General features: G+C 33.1%; 1 protein-coding gene across 1 annotated transcript in view; it reads right to left on the bottom strand.

Moving 5' to 3' along the window:
* Positions 1 to 2,909: 2,909 nt before the first annotated feature.
* LOC126887839 (zinc finger protein 227-like) overlaps positions 2,910 to 19,317 on the bottom strand; it is a 113,058-nt gene continuing 96,650 nt past the window's right edge. Inside the window, exon 4 of the transcript XR_007699232.1 lies at positions 2,910 to 5,443. The gene's annotated coding sequence lies outside the window, so the exon portion shown is untranslated. The remainder of the gene's footprint in view (positions 5,444 to 19,317) is intronic.

The raw sequence follows: 19,317 nt of genomic DNA, 5'->3' as shown, positions 1-19,317 counted from the left end.
ATATTAGTTTTAATTTTGTATTTTCTTTTATATTAATAATATAATATGTGTTGGAAAATATAGAAATTCATGTGGAGTTTTTTAAAGGTGTATTGACAAAATTATGTAGTTTACTACTACCTAACAAACTAGTGTTGAGTTTCAAAAACCCATTCATGATATCACTAAAAGCGTGTAATTGAAAATTAATAATAAAAGAAGCAATTTTCAACATATTATTTAATTTAAAATTATTTCATTAATAACAATTCAACTAACTTTATATTTCGTCATATGTGAAATTTACAACTCTTCTCTTTTCCTCCATTTCACTGTACATATACAAATAGCATACAAAACTTAACAAACCTAATTCACAAATAACTAACTACTAAATAAAATAACTAAAACAGTAAAAAACTGAATAAAACCAACTTGGCAAACAAACAATGATGACAAATAATTGAAAAAGTAAGGTAATGTCATCTTATTCTTAATTTTATTTATCAAAAATAGTTCAAACGTACCCGAATTAAAACCTAGGAAAAAATTTCCTAGATAAGCAGTTCTTTTAGTTGTGAAATGCTATTGTTCCTAGATATTGACTTAGGAAGTTTCTTTCAATAAGAATTATTTAATAAGGCAACTGTTTAGGTATCGTTGGTGAAATTGGGCATTAGTGTTCACCCACGCAGCCTGCTGTATATCAATGTTTAATTTCTCTGCTTCTTGGTCAAGTTCTTTAATTGTTTTCAAGCTGACGTTCAGTTCTATTCTATTTTCTAGGTCATGTACGAAGCCTATCCAATCCGTGGTCCTGTTTGTTTGATAATGTTGGGTTCTCTTCTTTTATAATTATTCTATCGCTTAATGTCATTACAATTGAGGAGTGATCTGATACTATGTCTAATCCCTCTTCTATTTTAATATAATTTTGTGAGATTTTTCTAGCAATATAGAAATCTAATAAGTCTGGTATTCCATCCATATCTGTAGGCCCGTACGTTGACTTGCCAGTCGAATAGAAGTATAAGTATTGTATAAAAAAGGAGATAGCAAAGAATGCCCAAACTATAGAGGAATAACACTTGGAAGCACAGTAGGGAAACTGTATGCTAGTATACTAGAAAACAGGCTAAGAGAAAAACTAGAAAACACCTTTGAGGAGAGCCAGAGTGGTTTCAGAAAAGAAAGAGGGACAAACGATCAGATTTTCATAATAAGACAAATAATAGAAAAAGCTCTTAAAACAGAAAAATAAGTACATGCATGTTTCATAGATATATAGAAAAAGCTTTCGACATAATTAAAAGAGAAGATATTTGGAAAATACTTCTCTAGTAGTCTAAAAAGTTGAGAAAGAGAAAAAGTGAACAAGATCTAGTAGGATCCATCCAGAGTTTATACGAAAAAACGAAAAGCTATGTAAGGACAAGAAATGAAAAATAAAAGGTATTCGACAGCAACATTAGATTAAAACAGGGTTGTGTCCTCAGCCCACTACTCTTTAACCTAGTACTAGATGACGTAATAAAATAATGCAAACACAAATGGAGAAAATATAATGTAGGATATTGGAAGTTGATAATGATACAAATAACAGAACTATGCTACGCAGACGACCTGGTGATCATTGGAGAGTCAGAAAAACAATTACAAGAAAACATAAAGATATTGTATGAAGAGCTAAAAATCAAAAACATGAAAATAAACAAAGAAAAATAAAAACAATGATAAGTGGAAGACAAAAAGGAAACCATGACATAGAAGTAGATGGCAAGAAACTTGAACAGGTAGACAGATATAAGTATTTGGGGGTAATCATAAGCCGGGATAGAAAATTGGAAGATGAGATAAATGAAAGAATTGCAAAGACTGGTAAGCTATACAATATTATTCAGAGTAACTTTTTAAAAAAGAAAGAAATACCTAAGAATATAAAAACGGAAATAGTAAAAAAGATTGTGAAACCCACTCTAACCTATGCCTGTGAATCTTGGGTATTAACAAAAAAGCAAAAGAATAGACTAATCAGCACAGAAATGAGATTTTTGAGAACAATAGAGGGAAAAACAAGCAAAGATAAAATTAGAAATCAAACCTTTAGAGAAAATCTGAAAATACACCCAGTTACAACAATCGAACAAGGACAACTTAGAGGCTCGGACATGTACTGAGAAGAGAAGAAAAAATAGCAAGACAGATAGATGAAGCGAGAGATATGCGAAGAAAGAAGAGAGGAATACCAAGAAAGACGTGGACAGAAGAAATAAGGAAAGAGGCCGACAAAAGTGGAATAAAATGGGAGGAAACAAAAGCATTGGCCATGGATAGAAAGAAATGGAAGAAAATGTGGAAGAAAACGACGGAGAACCTAACTCCGTAAAAACTCACACCGAAAGGTAGACGAGTTCTGGATTAGTAAAGTAAAAAACATCACTTTAACTTTATATAACTTTCATTTGTAAAATGGTTTTCAGAGACAATGCAAATAAGGGATCTAACTGCAAAACTCACATTTTCCACTTTTTTCAAAAATGACTTTTTAATTGATTCCAGCTGTACTAGTCCTGTCCTGTCGCCAGGGGGGTACAACGGCCTCCTTTATTCAGATGGACTTACCCAAGTTTTTTTATGTATTTTGGCCCGTAAAACACGAATTTTTTAGGTAACAGTTGATCCGGATGTCGATAAGTTTGTTATAAACAAAGAAGTTGAGGAACTACATAACAGCGATTTCTCGCAAAACATAAAATTTTTTTGTATTTTTTGGGCCATTCTAACCAAAAAATGTTCCTACAAGTTTTTTTGTAGGATGCATAGTTTTCGAGATAAACGCGGTTGAACTTTCAAAAAATCGAAAAATTGCAATTTATGAACCCGAATAACTTTTGATTAAAAAATAAAATAGCAATTCTGCTTACCGCATTTGAAAGTTTAAGTCAAATTATATAGGTTTTGAATATTTGCATTGCTAAAAATTTATTGTTTTATTGTTAAAAAAAGCTATAAACACATAGTGTTTCCCGTGCCTAATACATGCGTTTTAATTCATGCTACGTAGAAATAGCCTCGCTTGCACTTGTACCTGCTCTAACTACTCGTTCGATTTTAAATGAGAAATCATTGAAAACATCACTCAAGCACTAGGTGTTTATATCAGCTTTTTTTTAACAATAAAATAATAAATTTTTAGCAATGCAAATAATTAAAACCGATATAATTTGACTTGAACTTTCAAATGCGGTAAGCAGAATTGCTATTTTATTTTTTAATCAAAAGTTATTCGGGTCCAAAAATTGCAATTTTTCGATTTTTTTAAAGTTCAACCGCGTTTATCTCGAAAACTATGCATCCAACGAAAAATTTTGTAGGAACATTTTTTGGTTAGAATGGCCCAAAAAATACAAAAAAATGTTTTGTTTTGCGAGAAATCGCTGTTATGTAATTCCTCAACTTCTTAGCAGTGGCGTCTCGTCAGGGTCGGCAGTGCCGACCCACACATTTATGGACACATTATAGATTTTTTAAATATTTGATTTAATCGGAGTTGATGATATTCGTTTCTGTGAAATAAAAAATATATCTGTGAGATAATACAGACTAAATTTTATTCATTGTTTTTAAAAGAATTCGATCCCGATACGTTAGTTAAGTGATCCCTGTGCGTAAGAGATTTTTCAAATTAATGATCCTATAGCCATGCACCCGCAGACCCGCACCCGATTGCGATTGTGTGAATTCTTATTATAAAGCCCGGCTCGGCATCGGCATGCCGTCCCCAGATCGAAGATTTGCTTATAATAAGGAGCTATGGAATATTAGCCGATAGGCAACCAATTATACATTCCCCGTATTTATTTGAATGGCAAGTGCGGCAGCGGGTACCTCTGCCGAGCGGTGATCTGCAAACGGCAGAAAGGCACGTACGTAGCGTATTGCCTTGCTAGCGGGCCCGGGATAAAATTATGAAATACATAGGTAAGTAGTTTTACGTCGTTTAATTATTATTGATATTGTAATTCTTTTAAGTTGTTAGGAATTACCATGGGATGTACCGGACAGGATGTATCGGAGCATTCGTTAAATCAAGTTAATTATAGAGAACAAATAAAACTGTTTAACAAATACGATCTGGAGTTTTCTAATTTATTTTCTGACTCGAAGAATATAGCGGCGTACCTAAAACAGCACAGAATGAAAGAATCAATTAGTAGTTACATTTTGATCCTTTTCGGTAGAAGTAGACGAAACTACTGATAGAGGTAACATGTCATTCACAAGTATCAATAATTGTTCTTCGATATGCGTTACGTCTAATATTTATGAGAGGTTGTTAGGTTTTCAGACGTGAGTAGAAGCCATAAGACAGAATATATTTTTGGTGTTTTAATTTAAAGGACAGATTAAAATTTTTTGATATCAAAAATAAATTGGTAAGGCAAATTTATGACGGGGCTGTCTTGATGTCCAGTGAATTGTATGGTCTCCCGACAAACGTTAAAACAATTGCACCAGGCAAAACTATTATTTACTTACAGTTATGTCATTGACCTCTTTGACTATTCAAAATTTAAAAGTTACGCCAAAGAATTTTCAAAATATCTATTAGACAAGTTCATTAAAAATTATCCATCATTTTTTAATCAAATAAATTAAGAAAATGGATTAACAGTTTTATATTCTGATCCAAATATTTTCGGAAGGTGGGATAAGTAAGTTACAGACTATGTATAATTTTATATACTGCATTTAATTATGTACAACAAACTGTTACCGAAATTAATAAATTATTGTGCTCAAATGTGGGCAAATTCTGTCTCAAATGAACGGGATTTCTCTTGTCTCAAAAGAGTCAAAACGTATTGTCGAAACACCATGAAACAGGAGAGAATGTCAAACTTGTCTCAAATGTCGATAGAAAAAAACTTTTAAAATCCCTCCAAAACAATAATAAATTTTACAATTACGTTATAACCCATTTTGCTACTTCGAAACAACGTAGACTAGAGTTAATTTATAAACAGGTATAGTTTCTAAATTTATAGGAAAAAAACAAAAAAAAAAAAAAAATAAAACAAAAACAAAAACCAAAGATCTCCTATGAAATTGAAGCCTTTGGAGACAAAACCTTGCCGACTCTGTCCCTAAAGCCACGAGCCACCACTGCTTCTTAGTTTATAACAATCTTATCGACATCCGGATCAACTGTTACCCAAAAAATTCGTGTTCTACGTGTCAAAATACATAAAAAAACTTTGGTAAGTCCATCTGAATACAGGAGGCCGTTGTACCCCCCTGGCGACAGGACTATACATATTGAACTACATAATTTGTAATATAGGATTATAACCAAAACTAACAATATCCCATATAAAATCAAGTACAAAAACCTGGGTCATTTTCAAAACTCACATTTTCCTCCCTGCAGTCCAATCAGAGGCACGCATTTAGGTCACGTGACCTAAGTGTTTAAAAAATTGTGCGGTTGAATATTATACAAGCTGTGCAGTAGTGAGTTGCTTTTGATATTTTAGTTAGCAATTTATAATTAATTAATGCCTTAATGTAATTTTATATGTTTAAATAAGTCTTTTATAAAATGGAAGTAAATGTGACTCCAATTAATAATTTCAACACAGAGAAATCAAGGAAACAAAAATACGAAAAACGATAATAAACAAAACTCACATTATCCAACATTTAATGTGAAATTTCTGCCTTATTAGGCTAGTTAAACGTTTTATAAGCTATTAATATTGCTTATGTTACACTATTTACAAAAAAGAAATAACAAATGAAAAATAGTTAATTTTTTAAATTTTATAAGTTTTTTTAGTTCCTGTAAAATTTGAAAAAGTGGAGAATGTGCGTTTTGCAGTTAGACCCATCAAATGTCTATTTTTTGTTGATCTAAGTATAACTGCAGGGTTTCCGTATGCCGCAGTAGGCCATTAGCATTCCAAATTTTAACGTTTTATAGTTTAACGTCTTATAGAACCATTGTTTATCAATGTTCTAGTGTTTAATTGTACGGTTTACATCCAGGGTGTTGTATCATATGTCTTTTCAATCGGAGTGGGTAAGAAAACTGCTTTAGACAAATTTTACACTTATGAGGTTTTTCTCCAGTGTACACTCTCATATGTGTTTTCAAATTTCCCGCTTCACTAAACTGCTTAAAACAAATTTCACACTTGTGAGGTTTTTCTCCAGTGTGCACTTTCAAATGTTTTTTCAAATCATTTGCTTGGAAAAACCGCCTGCAACAAATTTCACACTTGTGAGGTTTTTCTCCACTGTGTACTCCCAAATGTGTTTTTAAATTACTTGTTTGGATAAACTGCTTAAAACAAATTTCACACTTGTAAGGTTTTACTCCAGTGTGCACTCTCAAATGTTTTTATAAAGTACCTGTTTCACTAAACTGATTAAAACAAATTTCACACTTGTAAGGTTTTTCTCCAGTGTGCACTCTCAAATGATTTTTCAAATTTCCAGCTTCACTAAACTGCTTAAAACAAATTTCACACTTGTGAGGTTTTTCTCCAGTGTGCACATTCAAATGTTTTTTCAAATCATGTGCTTGGTAAAATCGCCTACAGCAAATTTCACACTTGTGAGGTTTTTCTCCAGTGTGTAAACTCAAATGTTTTTTTAAACTACTTGCTTGGGTAAACCACTTAAAACAAATTTCACACTTGTGAGATTTCTCTCCAGTGTGAACTTTCATGTGTTGCTCCAAATGACTTGGCTGGGAACCTGGCTTAAAACAAATTTCACACTTGTAAGGTGTTTCTCCAGTGTGCAATCCCATATGCCGTTTCAATTTATTTCTCCGAGTAAACTCTTTAAAACAAATTTCACACTTATGAGGTTTTTCTCCCGTGTGAACAATCAAATGTCTTTTCAAGTCAGATGATTGAGAAAACTGTTTGAAACAAATTTCACACTTGTAAGGTTTTACTCCAGTGTGCACTCTCAAATGTTTTTTTAAAGTACCTGCTTCACTAAACTGATTAAAACAAATTTCACACTTATAAGGTTTTTCTCCAGTGTGCACTCTCAAATGATTTTTAAAATTTCCAGCTTCACTAAACTGCTTAAAACAAATTTCACACTTATAAGGTTTTTCTCCAGTGTGCACTCTCAAATGATTTTTCAAATTTCCAGCTTCACTAAACTGCTTAAAACAAATTTCACACTTATGAGGTTTTTCTCCAGTGTGCACTCTCAAATGAATCTTCAAATTTCGCGTTTGAGTAAACTGTTTAAAACAAATCTCACACTTGTGAGGTTTTTCTCCAGTGTGCACTCTCAAATGTATTTTTAGACTACTTGCTCGGGTAAACTGCTTAAAACAAATTTCACACTTGTGAGATTTTTCTCCAGTGTGCAATCTCATATGCCGTTTCAATTGATTTCTTTGAGTAAATTGTTTAAAACAAATATCACACTTAGAAAGATTTTCTTTGGTGTGTATTCTTATATGTTGTTTCAAAACAAATGATCGAGAAAACTCTTTGAAACAAATTTCACACTTGTGAGGTTTTTCTCCCTTGTGAACCATCAAATGTCTTTTCAAATGAGATGAGCGAGAAAACCTCTTGAAACAAATTTCACAATTGTAATGTCCCTGTTTATTCTGAACTTCTATATTTTTATTTACGGTTTTTGCCTCAGCGTAATTCATACAGTCTCCTTTATGAGATGAATGTTCAAAAAAAGTCTCCATAATTTTCGTTTCATTCTCTTCCTGAGTAAAACCTAAAATACAAACAATTTTTTACAAGAGGAAAATAAATTCACACACAAAATAATAGAAATAGGCTATTGCTATTGATTATGTATTTTAGCAAGGAGCTACAACGTTAACGGGGTTTTATTGTTTCATATAGTCAATGGACCTTTAGATATGAAAAAATCTCGGAGTGCTACCATTTAAAGGGGTGCGTTTTTGAGAAAGGGGTGAATTAGTCCCTAGGCACAGGGCGAATTAGGGTTAGTTCTATGCACTTTTGGTGGAAACACGTCTACAGGAAAATTGTTCCTGGTTAAATTTACTATCGAAGTATCAAATTTTAAAGTCAAAAATATTTTTTTTTACAAAAATATATTCAAAAGAAAAGCAAGAAAAAAACACGAAAGATAGCAATTTTGTTTTTTGCCAAATAACTTTTTTCCACGGAAATATAGGTATAGGGATTGCTTTACAGAAAAAGAACTTCCATCCCTTCACGCACATTTTAAATCCTTCACGCACTGCTATCTATAATGACAGTTTTCACAAACTAAAAACTTATACATAATATAAGATAGAGTAGATAAATATGATTTTTCAAAGTTCACCACTCAGAGCGATTTTTGGACATTCTCCTTGTTACTTCGCAAACATTGTTCTGTACCTTTTTTCTTCGCAAGTTTAGGCGTACCTATGCAATGTTACATTTAATAGAAAGAGAAGTCAATTATTTTTAAAATGGTCTATCGAAGAATGCTGTATAACTATTTTTAAGAAAGATATGGTTTTTCAAGACTTTATACTTTTAATGATTTTTGATATATTTTACATTTCTCATTATAACTTTTTTTATTGTATATTTATGTATGTATATACATTGTGCAATAGGAAATAAAGCTTATTTCCTTTGCTTTAAAATGGTGTATTGTAAAAAATTCTAGGACTATTTGTAAACAAGATACCTATGCTTTTTTAAAGTATGACATATACCTACACCTACACATGCAATAGGTCCCACTAAGTTGGAACCATATGGAACACTTTATTATTATAAACTTTATGAAAAAACTCATCCTTTATAAAATGCTCTGCATAGTCTGAAACCTAAGATGCAATCATCAGATATAAAATTTTATTAATACTGTACGAGGTATGTTAAAAAATATAAATTTAGCTCAAGAGTAAAGTACCTTTATATTTCGCAATATGGTAAAATGTTATTGGGAAAAGTTATTTGTAATTAAAAATTATGTTACAAAATGCTATTCTTCTAATTGAAAAAAATAAAACATGTTAAAAATTTTCTCAAATTAAGGATACTCTTGGATATTCTACGGATATCTTGTTTAAAAATAGTCCTAGAATATTTTGCAATACACCATTTTGTAAATAAAATATTATATATTTGCTTTTTTTTATTTCACAATGTATATACCTAAATGTACAAGAAAAAAAGCCATAATAAAATTTTTTAAAAATAATCATAAAAAATATCAAAAATCATTAAGTCCTTGAAAAAGCATAACTTGCTTAAAAATAGTCGTACAACCTTAAACAGTAGACCATTTTAAAGGTAATTGACTTCTCTTCCTACTAAATGTACCATTGCATATACCTACCTAGAAATGCGTAGAAAAAAGTTACAGAGTTTGCGAAATAATGGGGAAAATGGCCCAAAAATGCTGTGAGCGGCGAACTTTGAAAAATGCAATTTCGGAAACTATAAATCCTAGAGACTTCTACCAAACATCATTTTAAAGAGAAAGGATGGAAGTTATTTTTCGCGAAAGCAATGTCTATACCTCTCTATACCTCTGTGGAAAAAGTTATGAGGCAGAAAACAAAATTGCTTCTTTCGAATTTTTTTCGTGTTTTTCTTTTGAGTATATTTTTGCAAAAAAAAATATCTTGGAGTTTAAAATGTCATATTTTGATAGTAAATTCACCCTAAGAACTCACCCTAATTTACCCTGTGCCTAGGGACTAATTCACCCTTTTCTCAAAAACGCACCCATTTAAATGGTAGCACTCCGCGATTTTTCAAATTTAGAGTTCAATTCAATTCAATTCAATTTATTAACCAAAATTTACAATTTTAAGTAGGTATAATAATAGTGTACAGAAAGACACCTAGATGTGAAAACATGTGTTATGCGGTGTTCCCATTTAACATTTTTATCTAAATATACTCCTAGGTATTTTATGACATTTACTTGTTCAATAGGATCTTCAATGTTTTGTATGTTAATGTTTTCAAAGTTTGGACGATTTGTACCATTTATAGAAAAGGCTACATATTTAGTTTTTTATTTAGAAGAAGTTTAAATGTATCCCGAAAATTTTTGATATAAAATAGATCTTGTTGAAGTTTCTGTTTTGCTTCTTCCCATGTAGATGCAGAAAAAATTATGACTGTATTGTCAGCATATGACACGATTTCACTCCTGATCTTAAGATTAAATATTGAGTATATATATATATATATATATATATATATATATATATATATATATATATATATATATATATATATATATTGTAGCGTGATTAGTGTAATTACTTCTAATTACAATAAAACTAGCGGTTCGTAATTTATATACGACTTTATTTATATAAGTTACAGACGAATTTATCTTATACACTAAACTTATTCACAAAATATGCCCGTATTTATACCCAGTTGTTATTCTGGAACAATCGACTCCCATCTCGAGCTATCGGCTTGTTCCGCCTACGTGACGTACCTTCCAGAATTCTCCGGCGAGGCCTAGCACATCCGATTACGTCATTCTCGAGGTGTTTACTGTTATACGGGGATCGGCCAAGATTTCTCTTCCGCTACACTGCTCCCCTCTTAAGATCTGAGCGTCTCGATCAGCAACTCTAAATGAAGGCCCAGGATGGCGGAATCTACACGACTCTCCAGCTCTGCATACACCCTTCAAGAAGAAATAACAGTCTACTGTCTTTGAAGGGTACGACATCTTCGGGTTCATGCAACACACAGTGATTTGTACACCAGTTCCTCTGAAGACCACTTCAAGCATGCTTCTCACAATCTTCCAATCCAGATTTTCTACTGCATGGCCTATTTTTGGTAAAGCCAAATTTTTGATGTCATAATTACACACGATTTTCTTCAAATTAGTTAGAGCACGCCATATGTTCTCGTAGCTTGGCGTGTCCGTATAAGACTTTCTGGTCACCATATACAGCAAAGATCGAGGACCATCTTCCAATCGCAGTACTCTTCCAATTTTAGGCTGCTGATTTCTTAACTCGTCCAGGCGGCCGAACTTTCTATTGAATACGGACGATATTCCTTTAGTCATCTCGAGGTCTTGGGCAACACAGTGGGCCAGAGAGACGTTTTCTGGAACACCAAACAGATCTTGCTGAACTTCTGTGGTCACGCCGAATCTAGCACTCTTTCTCGCTGCGTAATTTGACATAAATTGATTAAAACTTGGCTGTGCGACATCTTTCATCTCCTGTTGGAGGACTCGTGCTTCTTCTGTTTCATTTGAGCCAGCATATGGTGCAAGACGATTTATGTGAATAACTTTTGGTTTACCGTTTGGCAACTTCTTAATTCTATATATTACGTCATTTATTTTCTTCTTAACTTCATATGGACCTTCCCATTGTCTTTGCAGTTTAGGACATAAGCCTCGACGACGTTGCGGATTATAAAGCCAGACAAGATCACCTACTTCGAAGCTTTCATTCTTGCATCGAGAATCATATTGATCTTTCATTCTGTCACTGGCTATCTGGATGTGTTGTCGGGCAAGTTCATGAATGTTGTTCATTCGTAATTTCAGGCGGTCAACGTAGTCTTCGCCTGCAACATGTTCCTCGGAAGGTCCGCAGCCAAACTCTAGGTCGCAGGGCAACCGAACTTCACGACCCAACATCAGGCAGGTTGGTGTTTGACCTGTAGTTTCATTTACGGCCGAGCGGTAGGCCATCAGGAATAAATGAATGTGTTGGTCCCAATCTCGCTGATGTTCAGATACAACTTTGGACAAGTGTTTACCCATCGTTCGGTTCATCCTCTCGACCATCCCATCTGATTGAGGATGCAGGGGTGTTGTTCTGGTCTTATTGACACCAATCAATTTACAAACGTTTTGGAAAAGAGCTGACTCAAAGTTTCGCCCTTGGTCGGAGTGGATCTCCAAGGGAACACCAAATCGGCTGAAGAATTCTTTAACAAGTACCTCTGCAACGGTAGCAGCTTTTTGATTTGGTAATGCATAGGCCTCGGTCCATTTCGTAAAATAATCCATGGCTACCAGGATGTATTTATTTCCAGCATCAGTTTCTGGAAATGGACCTGCAATGTCGATTGCTACTCTTTCCATAGGACTGCCAACATTGTACTGTCTCATGGGTGCTCTCTTTTTACCAACTGGACCATTACCGGATGCACACAGTTCACATTTCTGGCACCATCTTCTTACATCATCTTTACAGTTCACCCAATAGAACCGTTCTCGAACCTTTTGCAGAGTCTTCGTAATACCAAAGTGTCCACCTGATGTACCGTCATGCAACTGACGCAATACTTCTGACACTTTACTTTTAGGTACAATCAACTGAAGCTTAGATTCTGTACCATCATCGTTCTCAAAGGTTCTGTACAGAAGATCATCTTTTAGTATCAGGCAATTCCATTGGCTCCAGTAGGCCTTGACTTCCGGACTACATGCACTAATGTTTTGCCAACTAGGTCTCTCACCTCGACGCATCCAATCCAATACTCTTTTTATACATGGATCGTCTTCTTGGGCTTCTTGTAACTGTTGTGGCTGCCATTGCTCATTAACGACGGTAGTTCGTCTCACAGGGCAAAGCTGTTCATCTACTTTAAGCCGGTGATTACAACTTTCACTGCATGGCCGTATCGAGGAAGCATCTGTATTTGAACCAACTCTTCCAGCCCTCTTCATGCGTCTCTTCGGCATCGTGTCACGAATCACCCTCCGTACCATTTCCACCAAACGTTCATCTTTTCTCTTATCGCCTTTTTCCACGGTTATTACTCGATTGTTTCGTGAAGCTTGGCTAGCTGCTTCGTGTTCCAAGGCAATAGCAAGTGCTTCATCTAAAACTTTCGGTCTTGCTAGTCGTAAAGCTTTCTGTAGTTCATTATCTTTCAGCCCATTGACGAAGGTATCTACTGCAATTTCTTCTAAAACGCTGTCTGGCACCTCTGGATAAGCCAACCGCACCACACCAGCCACATCTGCTTCAAATTCTTGCAGATTCTCACTTGCTCGTTGACTTCTACTTCGCAGTTGTGCTTTGTATACTTGTTGTAGATGGGCATCTCCATAGCGTTTTTCTAGACGAGTGAACAAGGTCTGGTAACAATTTTCTTGACCCTTAGGAATTGATCTTAATATATCTGCAGCATCACCTCGCAAAGCAGCAGTCAAGGAAACAGCCTTTTCTTGTTCGGTCCAATGGTTGGCGGTCGCAATAGCTTCGAATTGTCTAAGGTATATGGACCAAGAGGACTTCCCATCGAATGGTGGTAATTTAAATCTCATATGATGCGATGTTTCGTCTCTCGGTGTTTCATCCTTCACTACAAGATCTAAAGCTACTGCATTAACTGATGGTTGTACTTTTGTATCAGTTATCATGCTCTCTAGTTGTTTGATCTTCTCTTCTAGCATTTCTTTATTGTCGTCTACACTTTTCTGTATCTTATCGAATGTTCTGGAAACTTCTTCAAATTTCTCGTCGGTCTGTCTACAAACGTCTTTTATTACTTGAGAAACACTTTCAAATTTCTCATCGCTTTTTCTAGAAGTTTCATCGATCTTTTGAGAAATGGTTTCGAATTTCTCATTGTTTTTTTTACTAACTTCTTCAAGTTTTTCGTTGTTCTGTTTACAAACTTCTTCAAGTTTCTCGTCGCTTTTTCTAGAAGTTTCATCGATCTTTTGAGAAACACTTTCAAATTTCTCGTTGCTTATCTTAGAAGTATCATCAATCGTTTCAGAAACAGTTTTTAATTTCGATAAGATTGCTTGTTCTGCTGACTGGAAGTGGAACGTCTCTGGATCATCTCCGTTCTTCGTTAGGACTTCCTCGAGTCGTGCTTGTAGGACTATCTTGAGCCCACTGCTGTCCAGATCCCGTTCCTCTAGCTGTTCACGGAGCTGTTTTACTGTAAGTTCTCGTAGCAACATCTTTGGTCGGCACACACGTACTTTCCAAAATGTCTTTTAAAAGTCTTTCCGAATACCGAACAATCAACGCACTTTAACTATTCCCGACGAATAAAGTTCAAAAGTCTTTTAAAGTCTCTCTGTAATTCACTTATTTATATCGCACTAAGTTTACCGAACACCGACACCAACTGTAGCGTGATTAGTGTAATTACTTCTAATTACAATAAAACTAGCGGTTCGTAATTTATATACGACTTTATTTATATAAGTTACAGACGAATTTATCTTATACACTAAACTTATTCACAAAATATGCCCGTATTTATACCCAGTTGTTATTCTGGAACAATCGACTCCCATCTCGAGCTATCGGCTTGTTCCGCCTACGTGACGTACCTTCCAGAATTCTCCGGCGAGGCCTAGCACATCCGATTACGTCATTCTCGAGGTGTTTACTGTTATACGGGGATCGGCCAAGATTTCTCTTCCGCTACAATATATATATATATATTTATATATATATATATATATATATATATATATATATATATATATATATGAAATAAACGAAAGGATTTCTCTGGTGTACAGAAGAAATCCTTTCCGTAGCGGCCGTGACCATGTGAATTCGAAGTCTTGATAAAAGACTATGGCCCCATGCATTTTATTCCTCTTCGACCACTTCACCTAGGTGTTCCTGACGAGCGGTTGACATAACCTGCGAAACACGTCGTGTAGAATACCGGTGGTGGTCGAAGTGTAATAAAATGCAATCGCCGTTCTTTCATATTATCACGGTGACTCCGTTATTGAGGAATGCGTAGCGAATAACGTGGCTTTGTAGACAAATCTGTGATACAAAGAGGTATCTTTTGTCGTTTCATAGTCTTTTATCAAGACTTTGAATTCACATGGTCACGGCCGCTACGGAAAGGATTTCTTCTGTACACCAGAGAAATCCTTTCGTTTATTTCATATAGATGTCGTACCTAGTGTGCTGAAGTCTGGTATTTTATTATTACCAGGAAGGCCCCATGCATTTTATTCCTCTTCGACCACTTCACCTAGGTGTTCCTGACGAGCGGTTGACATAACCTGCGAAACACGTCGTGTAGAATACCGGTGGTGGTCGAAGTGTAATAAAATGCAATCGCCGTTCTTTCATATTATCACGGTTTCTCCGTTATTGAGGAATGCGTAGCGAATAACGTGGCTTTGTAGACAAATCTGTGATACAAAGAGGTATCTTTTGTCGTTTCATAGTCTTTTATCAAGACTTTGAATTCACATGGTCACGGCCGCTACGGAAAGGATTTCTTCTGTACACCAGAGAAATCCTTTCGTTTATTTCATATAGATGTCGTACCTAGTGTACTGAAGTCTGGTATTTTATTATTACCAGGAAGGCCCCGTGCATTTTATTCCTCTTCGACCACTTCACCTAGGTGTTCCTGACGAGCGGTTGACATAACCTGCGAAACACGTCGTGTAGAATACCGGTGGTGGTCGAAGTGTAATAAAATGCAATCGCCGTTCTTTCATATATATATATATATATATATATATATATATATATATATATATATATATATATATATATATATATATATATATATATATATAGAAAACTTGGTTTAATAATAGCTGACTCAATTTAGATTATTTAAGGAGGAGAAAATAATTGGGTAACCAGCTGAATATGGACAAAGTGTACTCTTTTTACTTATTCCAATATATTTCGCCCATTTTCATGGCCATCATCAGGGAAAGCTACAATGTTGGTTATTAGGTAGGTACATAAGATGAATTAGCATATACTTACGAAGTGAGAATTGTTGTCACGATGTTTTAAAAGAAGCAAATATAAATAAAATGATAAAAAACTAAAATACAGAAATAACATATCACAAAAGTCCATAATTTAAAATATACATGATGATAGATAAAATTTATATATTGACACAATGAATTGAAAACAAGGTCTGACATTATTTATTTACTTTTATGTTAATTGTCAGTCAAATTTTTTTGGTCATTATCCTATTAAGTTAAACAGTTAAAATAGGTTATCAGTAATCAATATTATTAATTATTTAAGTGAGAGATATTAGCTAAACCTGTTAAATTTTGATTATTTTTATTTTTGTCTAAGAATAGTAAATAAGAGTATATTTCACTCAGGTGATTAATGTCTGATTTTTTGTTGATGTATAGCCCAATGTGATAATTGCATCAACAAAAAATCAGACATTAATCACCTGAGTGAAATATACTCTTATTTACTATTCTTAGACAAAAATAAAAATAATCAAAATTTAACAGGTTTAGCTAATATCTCTCACTTAAATAATTAATAATATTGATTACTGATAACCTATTTTAACTGTTTAACTTAATAGGATAATGACCAAAAAAATTTGACTGACAATTAACATAAAAGTAAATAAATAATGTCAGACCTTGTTTTCAATTCATTGTGTCAATATATAAATTTTATCTATCATCATGTATATTTTAAATTATGGACTTTTGTGATATGTTATTTCTGTATTTTAGTTTTTTATCATTTTATTTATATTTGCTTCTTTTAAAACATCGTGACAACAATTCTCACTTAGTAAGTATACTGCTAATTAATCTTATGTACCTACCTAATAACCAACATTGTAGCTTTCCCTGATGATGCCCATGAAAATGGGCGAAATATATTGGAATAAGTAAAAAGAGTACACTTTGTCCATATTCAGCTGGTTACCCAATTATTTTCTCCTCCTTAAATAATATATATATATATATATATATATATATATATATATATATATATATATATATATAGTTATTTTTTTTTATATCTCATCGACCGTTTAATGAGTAAAAAAGGTGTTATTTATCAGGTTATGCGGTCACAAAATGAAAACGATTCTATTTTCTTGAAAACTCTATATTTCGCCAATGGTTATTGGCTTCCACAAGGCCCCGTCTCACCATCAAATAATTGACAGTTATTTGATCAAACTTGACTAGTGACACAAACTATACATACTAACTGTCACTTTGTGTCACTAACTGTCAAATTTGATCAAATAACTGTCAATTATTTGATGGTGAGACGGGGCCTTCAGGAGTACACTAAAATTTTAATTAAAAATAATAAATAATTGAAAAATACTTACAAATAAATCAAAAACTTACAGAGCGAAATCGTTAAGATAAATGCCAACACATTATAGGATTAAATTTTGAAGAACTATTAACTATTTTTTTAGATATTATCGTTTTAATTTTTATTTAGAGGTAAACTTATGTAATTATTTTTTTTTTACGTTATCATGAATTTTTCAAAATATTGCAATAGATATTACTAAGGTTACTCGTGTCAGTTTTATAGTTAATAGAATTTCTACTTTGAATAATATGATACATCTCGAGAAACAGCCTATCTTATATTTGCTGTAAAATTATTTTATCTAAAAATTTTTAAATATTTAATAATTTTATCTAAAAACGTAAAAATATTAGAATCGTTAACAAATTACAAAGATAGGCTGTTTCTCGAGATGTATCATATTATTCAAAGTAGAAATTCTATTAACTATAAAACTGACACGAGTAACCTTAGTAATATCTATTGCAATATTTTGAAAACTTCATAATAACGTCAAAAAAAAAATAATTACATAAGTTTACCTCTAAATAAAAATTAAAACGATAATATCTAAAAAAATAGTTAATAGTTCTTCAAAATTTAATCCTATAATGTGTTGGCATTTATCTTAACGATTTCGCTCTGTAAGTTTTTGATTTATTTGTAAGTATTTTTCAATTATTTATTATTTTTAATTAAAATTTTAGTGTACTCCTGAGGAAGCCAATAACCATTGGCGAAATATAGTTTTCAAGAAAATAGAATCGTTTTCATTTTGTGACCGCATAACCTGATAAATAACACCTTTTATATATATATATATATATATATATATATATATATATATATATATATTGTTAAGATATGTAAAATTTGAATTAATGGTTTCGATCTTAATATTTTAGAAAAGTTAAAACATATAATAAAAATATACCAAAATTCATTTCGAAGAAATGAAAGTCAATTATCTTTGGATGGCCGTAGGTAAACAAAATTTAAATAGGGATTAAGTATTTTCTTTGTACAGTTAGTATGATAAGGAAGTGGTTATGTGTTTGGACAATGAGACCGGGTTAGGGAACAATTGTATTTAGAAATTTAAATGAATGTAATCTCCTTAAAAACCGATTGGCATGTAATTAGTTTTAGGAAATTTCTAATGGTAGGAAAAGTTGGTGTTGAATCTGACATTGACAATTTTGAATTTAATTCTTTGGAATCGTTGTGAGTGGACTTTCATAATTTTTTACATAATTTAATTTTACGGTAGAATAATTTTTTCAACGTTACTGTTTAGTGCTGGCCTTTAAACGAATGTGATTCTAGACGATAGTTGTTAAATGATCGTCAAGTCGAATAGTGGTGATCTCTGAGAGTCTCCTGAAGTAGTAAGGCAGATAAATGAATAGCTGTGAGTTTGTTGAAATAAGTGTCCTGACGGAGGCTCATCACGTAAAGCATTGTAAGTTATATTGTTCTACTTATATTCCAAGAGTCACCGTTGCATGCCGGAACGAGAAATAGATTCAGTTTATTGAGAGGAGAAAAGGCTAGCATTGTTTTTTGAAAGATACGTGCATCTGTAGGGGGTCATTGATGACAATAGGCTTGCAATAGTTTGTTGCGAGATTGCTGACTACATAGGGGGCTGCTAAGAGTAAATTGTAGGCGACCAGAGACAAGAATTTGGACAACTCATCATCCGAGAGACAGTTTTATTTTTTTTTGTAGAATTATTCATAACGCAAATTTCAATAAGTACTTTAGATAGTGGTAGGAGTATTTCAATAATCAGAATAGGAGATATTATTTTTAGAGGATATTTTGAGGGTGAATTTATTTCAATAGATGTTTTTGTACCATATATGTGTTTTATTCCGTTAGTCTTTGACCTTATTTATCATATGTAAAGCAAAGGAGATATTGAAGCACGAGAATATAAAACCCTGAGATTAGAGAATTAAATAGTGTGATTAAATCATAAGTGCATCATTAAAATTAAATTTAATTAATTAATTAATTATCTAATCAATTGCTTTGAGCACACCGATCTTTGAATATCACATTAACTGGCGCCCAACGTGGGGCTTAAAAAATATCGCAGCTTTGCATTTGATGGTAGGGAAAGAGATAAGGAATAACTACAGGTGATCCAGAGATAATTTGACAATTTTTCCAGGTGTAAAAATATTTTTGATTTATGGATTGATCGTAGGTAGTTGATATTAACTGCTATTGAATTATTTAATATTTTTACCAATCGT

This window comes from Diabrotica virgifera, chromosome 7, assembly GCF_917563875.1.
Source record: "Diabrotica virgifera virgifera chromosome 7, PGI_DIABVI_V3a".
Classification (NCBI taxonomy): domain Eukaryota; kingdom Metazoa; phylum Arthropoda; class Insecta; order Coleoptera; family Chrysomelidae; genus Diabrotica; species Diabrotica virgifera.
Note: the sequence above shows the minus strand (reverse complement) of the source record. Positions and strands in the feature narration are given on the sequence as shown.